At 42.7% G+C, this 8,515-nt stretch overlaps 1 non-coding gene across 1 annotated transcript; it reads left to right on the plus strand.

The window, feature by feature from the left end:
* The first annotated feature begins 501 nt into the window (after nt 1-501).
* Nucleotides 502-571, plus strand: LOC119622053 (small nucleolar RNA SNORD77). Its single transcript, XR_005238647.1, has one exon. It is a non-coding gene; the product is annotated as a small nucleolar RNA SNORD77 (small nucleolar RNA).
* Nucleotides 572-8,515: the final 7,944 nt, after the last annotated feature.

Below are 8,515 nucleotides of genomic sequence, written 5' to 3' on the forward strand. Positions count from 1 at the left end.
AGAAATAGATCAGGCATGGGTTCTGGGGAGGGTCCTCTTCCTGGTTGCAGACTACCGACTTCCCCTTGTAGCTTCAAATGGCAGAAAGAGAATTAGAGAGCTTTTTAGGGACTCTTTTATAAGGGCACTAATCCCTTTCATGAGGGCTTCATCCTCAGGACCTAATCCCCTCCCAAAGGCTCATCTCCTCATACCATCACAATGGAGGTTACGATTTCAACATCTGAATTTTGGGGGGACATAAACATTTAGTCCATGACACTTAACTCATTTGAGTCTCATAACAATCCTTTTGGAATAGTGTCCCTATTTTACAGTTGAGAAAAAAATAGTTTGGGGAGGTGGTTGTTGAGGGCTGGAGATAGGAGGGAATGAGAAATTCTTGTTTAATGCATATCAAGTTTCAGTTTGGGTAAATGAAAAGAGTTCTGGGAATTCATTGCACAACCATGTGAACACACTAAACAAGATTGAACCGTACACTTAAACACGGTTAGAAGGGTACTATGATAATTGCATATAGTTCAACAGATTGAATCATCAAGAGATTTAATATTTGTCTGATATATCTGGGACAATTTTTTTAATGATTAAGAAGGTAAATGTTATGTTATCTGTATTTTACCATAATTTTTTTGTTTATTTGTTTTTCGAGACAGAGTTTCACTCTCGTTGCCCAGGCTGGAGTGCAGTGGTGCGATCTCAGCTCACTGCAACCTCCGCTTCCCGGGTTCAAGTGATTCTCCTGCTTCAGCCTCCTGAGTAGCCGGGATTACAGGCATGTGCCACCATGCTTGGCTAATTTTGTATTTTTATTAGAGATGGGGTTTCTCCATGTTGGTCAGGCTGGTCCTGAACTCCCGACCTCAGGTGATCCGCCTGCCTCAGCCTCCCAAAGTGCTGGGATTACAGGCGTGAGCCACCACGCCCGGCCTTACCACAATTTTTAAAATAAATAAATACTCCCTACAAGTTAAAAAGGCTGGAAGCATCTACAGCAAAATGGAAGCAATGATTATATTTAGAGAACACAATGGAACAGTTGTTATATTTAGAGGTATTATTGGGGTGCATGGTATCTGGTGCACCTTTCTCTATTTACAAATTTACAATAATAAACATAAAAATAGTTGAGGGAGGTGAAAGGGTTGATACTGTGTGAAATGCCCCACAGGGCACACCAACATGTCCATTTCTGGAACCGTCTTCTCATTTGTTTCCCAGCTCCTGCTCTGCCCTCCGTATCACTGTTCACAACCAGCCATCTGGGTAGGTTGATTGGCTTTCTAATGACTGTGAGTCTACAATAGCCCAGAAGAAATAAAGTTGTTGTGGTTACTTTTAGCAATCTATAAACCCATGTAACAATCCAACTTATGTAATCTCATCATGTCCAGTAGCTAAGGGTCATGGCTCTGGGCTTTTATGTCCCCACTTTGCTCAGGGCCCTACAACTCTGTCCCCACAAACAATCAAATAATATACTTTGGCTGGGTCCACAAATATGTATTGAGCAATGCCTATCCACAAAACAGGAACCAAAAGTGTTTCCTGAGGCAAACTCACATCTCTTTTGGGAGGTCACAGGGGCAGTCCTTCGGCCCCCCTTCCTTGGGATCCAGATCAAGATGAAACAGATGAGCCCAAGCTATGGCTGTGAGATCACAGATTGCCCTGTGGGTGATGCTGAAAATGTTGGATAGGAGACGAAGAGAAATCCTAATAACTTTGTAGACCAGACTCATCTCATATTAATGAGAGGTTCCTACGTTTGGCAGGCATTGGCCAATTTAGGTTAGAGCTTGGGATTTCAGCTTCCAATGTGTATGTATACATAAGGATCATTAGGTAATAAGTGCACGAAAGAAAGTATTATTGCAAGGTGGAGGAAGCTATTGCAATAGGGAGGATGCTCCTGACCATAAGATCTGCAAGAATCCCCCATAAAATGTATTTTAATACATGCAGTTTATCAGCATCACATACTGTCCAGAATTATCTAAAATTATGTTATTGTCAATCTTTGTAACATACCTATGAATATGTTTAATCACACAGTTGAAAGGTTTGAGGTATATGAAGATAATGAGATGTGTCCAAAACTCTCTCTTATTCAGCAATAGATCAGAGGATGGAATTTAAGCTTTCTTACTAATATTTAGAACACACCGGTCGGGCATGGTGGCTCATGCCTATAAGGATTGCTCGAGCCCAGGAGTTTGAGATCAGCCTGGGACACATGGCGAGACTCCATCTATACAAAAAATACAAAAATTAGCCAGGTGTGGTGGCGTGCCTGTGGTCCCAGCTACTTGGGAGGCTGAGGCAAGAGAATCGCTTGAGCCCAGGAGGTTGAGGCTGCAGTGAGCTGTGTTTGCACCACAGCACTCCAGCCTGGGTGACCCAGGAAGACCCTGTTTCAAAACAAGCAAACAAACAACAACAACAACAACAACAAAAACCACACACACACACTGAATAGAACAGAAGGGAGATAGCCAGATTTGGTAGCATTAAAAATTGAGACAATGCAACAGTGCTAAAATCTCTTGCTCTAGATACCCGATATTATGCGATTATATTTGAGTAACTTTATTTTTCCAGGGGAGTCTCAAATTTAAATATTCTGTCCTGTTATCAGAATATGAATATTTGACTTTATACAATTTTTAGTTTGTTAATACTGTCGTAATACCACTGGACTTGTCAAAACATCTGTATGTATTTCATCGTAACAAACGACAGGCAGCTCTTGTATTGCAAACTGTGCACAGCAATCTTAATAACCAGTAAGAGTAATTATAATTGTTCTGTGACCTTGACAAATTATTGTTAAAAACATCAAAATTTATCTTCCTGTCACTTAGAAGTGTATAGGAAAACAGAAATAGTATAATTAATGTTTATTTAGTGCATTGCAATTTAAAACATTAGACACACTGAGAATTAGAGTGTTTCATTTCTTTGTGAAAAGTTATCAAAAGTAGGCCAGGGTGGTGGCTCGCGCCTGTAATCTCAACACTTTGAGTGACTGAGGTGGGCAGGTCACTTGAGGACAGGAGTTCTAGACCAGCCTGGCCAACACGGTGAAACCCCATTTCTACTAAAAATGCAAAAATCAGCCAGGCATGGTGGCACGCGCCTGTAATCCCAACTACTCAGGAGGCTGAGGCAGGAGAATCCCTTGAACCTGGGAGGTAGAGGTTGCAGTAAGCCGAGATCACGCCACTGCACTCCAGCCTGGGTGGCAGAGCGAGACTCTGTCTCAAAAAAAAAAAAAAAAGAAAAAAAGTAGTTTGAGCAGTGCTTGCCTCTTTCTTTTCATAGTATAACTTACAACATGGAGCAAGCACCTTTTCTATCCCTTCACAAATTGTCATACTCCTTTCTAAGTCTGAATCAGCTTCCAACATTTTGTTCTTTGCAGTATCTCCGGGAGTTCCTTTAATGTGAAGTTTTTGCTGGCATCACTCTCTTGTAGACATCTTTTCAGCACCACCATTTTCCTCATTTGTGAGTTTCATAAGTTCCCCTTCACTAAGTTCCTCTGGCTGCATAAGAATCTCTTGAGAATGGAGGCAGGGTCAACATTCCCACAGTCAGCTTTTTCTTCTATAACTCCATTTATGTTTGATGCAAATTTAACTTCCAGTACAGTAGTTTCCCCTTATCCGTGGTTTCACTTTCCATGGTTTCAATTAACTGCAATCAACTGCAGTCTGAAAATATTAAATGGAAACTTACAGAAATAAACAAGTTTTAAATTGTGAATCTTTCTGAGTAGAGCAATTAGATCTTGAGCCATCCTACTCCATCCCACCCGGAGGTGAATCATCCCTTTGTTCAGCAGGTCCACGCTGATTTTGACCTACCATCTGTTAGTCACTAGTCACCGTCTTAGTTATGAGTTGGAAAAAAATTAGTAGATAGAGAGTTCGGTATTACCTGCAGTTTCAGGCACCCACTGGGAGTCCTGGAAGGTATCACCCTCAGATAAGTGGGGGCTACTGTACATCTAAACTGTGCAAAGCAAGGACTCACTGTAGCAAAAGCATGCGATTCCATTGCCTCTCACAACTCTGAGTAAACAAGTGTTTTCCCAGGGTTAGTGTCAGAGTTTAATTTGTACAAATAAGGATCATGGGATGACCCAAGGTGTCCCTAGAATGCTTACACAAGTGCCTTTGCACCCCGCAGGAGAGGGAAGATGGTTTGGGGTTATGACCAAGGCCCTTAGATACCTGGGACTAAACACTCTTAAGGGAGAGGAAAGCGCCACACTCAAAGCCTGCTCCTGAAAAGACTGGTGGAAGTAGGCCAGGCATGGTGGCTCATGCCTATAATCCTAGCACTTCGGGAGGCCGAGGTGGGTGGATTCCTTAAGCTCAGGAGTTCGAGACGAGCCTGGGCAGCATGGTGAAACCCTGTCTCTACAAAAATATGCAAAAATTAGCCAGGCGTGGTGGGGTCACGCTTGTAGTCCCAGCTACTCAGGAGGCTGAGATGGGAGGATCACTGAGCCCAGGGAGGTCAAGGTTGCAGTGAGCCATGATCCCCCCACTGTACTCCAGCCTGGGCAACAGAGTGAGATCCTATCTGGGGAAAAAAGAAATTGTAGTGGAAGTAGGAGGGCTCACTTGGGGCAAGTATCTGATGCAGTGACCTGCAGAAGATCCCTGAGAAAACAGTTAGGCCTCAGCCATTGCCTCAAATTTGAATCGTTGATTGCAAAAGCTTCACAGCATTATATTCACCAATCAAGGGCACTTCCTGAGCAGCTGGTCACTCAGGATGTTGCTGAGAAAGGCACTTTGCTCTGCCCAGCAACAGAGGGGGCTGGGACTATTCCAAGCACAGAGAGAGTAGCAGAGAAACACTGCTGAAAGAATCAGTGGAAAAATCATCCAGGAGGGGCTGTTTTTGCATTTCTTTGGCTACTATTCACTGGCCTATGCAATAATTTATAAACTTCACACAGCAATACTGGGTCTTTTATTCAACAAATTATTAGTGAGCACCAACTCTGGCCTGCTCTATGCAAAGTCCTTGGATAAGGTGGTGAAGGTCACAGATTTCTTAGGAGGGTAGCCATCAAATGGCTAATGACACAACTGATCATGTCATTTTATCAAGATATTAAAGTAAGTGCTACAAAGGAGATTCACAGGGTGGCATAAAAACGTGCAAAGGAGAAGGGGTATTTGGGGAAGATAGCTTTCTAGAGGGGGTAATATTTGAGCTGAACTTTGAATAAAATGCAGGTTTTAAACATACCTTTGAATAAAATAAAGTGGATTTAACATACGCTGTTGATCATCTGGATCCAAACTTGGCTGTTCTGAGAGCATAGCTACCCCCTGATTGACCGCAACCTCACTGGTAGGACCCACATAATTTTGTTAAATGCAGTCAGACTCCAAGATGTTCTATTCTACTCCCATTAAAATGTAAGGTCCACAAAGGCAGAGTCAATGTCTCCTTTGTCCCAGGCAGTACTCCTGGCATAATCATTAGGAATTGCTCTATGAACACCCAGCTTCCTTAGCTCTCGGCAGGGGGTCTGGGCGTAGCTCTCATATGGATACTTTACAGTTTCCCAAAGATCCCTAGTGGGACTGAGAACCAGTTGCCCACAGTGATGACCTACTTGATATTGCACCCTTTATTGGCTGCCTTCCCTCCCCTGTCTCACTTCCACAGTCCTTTTTTAGTGTTTCCTGAGATCATCTCCCAGATAAACAAATTACTTGCACTCAAACTCTTGTCTCAGGACCTGCTTCTGGGAGAATACAAACTTGGTCAGCTGCCTATGAGAGTACCGTCTTCCTGGCAATGTGCTAAGTATTTGACATAAAGTTGTACTTGACAACTTTAAGAGGTATTCACTGTATTTTCCCATGCCTTACAGATAAGAAATGGAGGCCCTAAGAAGTAAGTAACTGGCTCAAGATCACACAGTAAGTTAATGGTGGATCTAGGATTCCAAACAAGACAGCCTGACTCTAAAACTGCATCCTTAACCACAATATAAAGTTTTAGGCTTTAGAAACATAATTTTTCCACCAGGTGCAGTGGCTCACACTTGTAATCCCAGCACTTTGGGAGGCCAAGGCTGGCGGATCACTTGAGGCCAGGAGTTCGAGACCAGCCTGGCCAACATAGCAAAACCCCCTCTCTACTAAAAACACAAAAAATTAGCCGGGTGTGGTGTCGGCCACCTGTAGTCCCAGCTACTCAGGAGGCTGAGGCAGTAGAGTCGCTTGAACTCGGCGGAAGTTGCAGTGAGCCAAGATCATACCACTGCACTCCAGCCTGGGTGATAGAGCAAGGCTCTGTCTCAAAAAGAACAAAAAAAAAAAAAAAAAGAAAAAAAAAGAAACATAATTTTTCAGCTATCAAGGAGCTTATATTAACTTCAAATGCATTCATTCATCAAGTAGCACCAGCAAAGGTCATCTTCCTTTGCGAATGCTCTCTGATTTGTACTCACTCTGCTTACTTTTTTTTTTTTTTTTTCTTTTTGAGACGGAGTCTCACTCTGTTGCCCAGGCTGTAGTGCAGTGGTGCGATCTCGGCTCACTGCAACCTCCACCTCCCAGGTTCAAGTGATCCTTCTACCTCAGCACCCCTAGTAGCTGGGATTACAGGCACATGCCACCATGCCCGGCTAATTTTTGTATTTTTTAGTGGAGAAGGAGTTTTACCACGTTGGCCAGGCTAGTCTCAAACTCCTGACTCAGGTGATCCACCTGCTTTGGCCCCCCAAAGTGCTGGGATTACAGGCGTGAGCCACCGTGCCCGGCCCACTCTGCTTACTTTTAAGGACAATTAGATTTTATTTTTAGTTTTATTTATTTATTTTTGAGATAGGATCTCTCTCTGTCATCCAGGCTAGAGTGCAGTGGTGTGATCATGGCCCACTGCAACCTCAAACTCCTGGGCTCAAGGGATCCTCCTGCCTCAGCCTCATGAGTAGCTAGGACTTCAGGCTCGCACCATCATGTCCAGATAAGTAAAATTTTTTTTTTTTGTAGAGATGAGGTCTTGCTATGTTGCCCAGGCTGGTCTCAAACTCCTGAGCTCAAGTGATCCTCCCACCCTGGCCTTCTAAAGTGTGGGGATTACAGGCATGAGCCACCATATCTGGCTGACGATTCTACTTTAGGGCAACCTGGGTTCAATAGTACAGATTGCATTCTCAATTGCACATAAAATATTTTAGGGCAATTATTACCCTCATGGGGAGGGGCACAACTAAGCAAACTGTAACCCAGGTTTCATCCTAATTTTCACAAAATCCAAAGAGTCCAAGTGAGTGAATATTTTGAAATTTATAAAAGTTGACCCACATAAAAGCTACAATATGAGCATAAATCTTACTCCATATTTAAAGATGAGGTCAGCAAAAGGTGGTTAAAAGGAAAAGAATTTTTTTTTTATCTGAAAGGTAGAAAATAAAGAACAATCAGTGGGAGCTAAAAATCCAAGTCAGCCGAAGAAGTTCTAAATTGTAACTCCCAGGGTTTTAAGTGTTGAGATGAGTTTTCTTCATGTGAAACAAAAGGAAAATCAGTTAATGAGACTGAAGGTGAAGTGTTATGAATCTGCAGAGAAAGCAAGCTGACAGCCTGATTGGCATATTGAAGGAAAGGAGGAGAATGAATGGAAAATTTATCAGACAAAGTTTACGGTTGCCTTTTTAACCTCAGCCATGAACAGGAGTGAGGATGGAAAAAATGCTTTTATCTTTAAAATAAATGGCTGAAAATTATGGACCATAGTTGTCTGGAAATGGGGAAGATTTGTCCAACTGCTATAAAATCTTGTGATGCATCTGAAGGCAGAAATGAGACAAAATCGTGAAGATAGAATGCCCATACAGTAGATTCGAGAACTAATGTCTAATGCCGTGAGGTATTCAGCAAGGCACAAGTACTTTGAGGACCTGCCTGGGCCCAATAGAAATGTGAATAATTGGGCCCAAAGATTACAGAGGCAGGCGTGCATTATTTGAGGATGTTGTCTTATCTCCATTTCTCACTTTCCATTTGGATCCCTGATCTATTGACTAAGTTAGCTTTCAACCCTAATCCTTCTTCATCTCATGGTTTGCTGCTTTTTCTGTGAAGTCCTTGGTTGAAGTGCTTGATCCCTTGATTACTCCTGTGGCCTCTCCCAAGCAGGTAGCCCCAGAATTCAAACTTTGTCCTCAGTCCTGGATTTGTTCCTAAGGTTTAGACTCCAAATATGAAGAGTGTTAGACAGGTGATAGAACTTTGAGGGATACACGAGTACCAGGGGCCTTCTACAATACAGAGCAGTGATTTGAAAGTCAGGGGACCCATTGATTTTGGCCCAGCCTGCTTTATGTTTACAGCTGTGGTTAGTGCCAGGACAGGCCAATGCCCCTTCTGATCATTCTCCATGGGATATATAGTGTGAGACTTTATTTTGTTTAACTTTAAGTGGATCACAGACCTATTCTTTGCTGTAACTTAAGGAAATGTTGGACTCA

Source organism: Chlorocebus sabaeus, chromosome X, assembly GCF_047675955.1.
Source record: "Chlorocebus sabaeus isolate Y175 chromosome X, mChlSab1.0.hap1, whole genome shotgun sequence".
In the NCBI taxonomy this organism is placed as follows: Eukaryota; Metazoa; Chordata; class Mammalia; order Primates; family Cercopithecidae; genus Chlorocebus; species Chlorocebus sabaeus.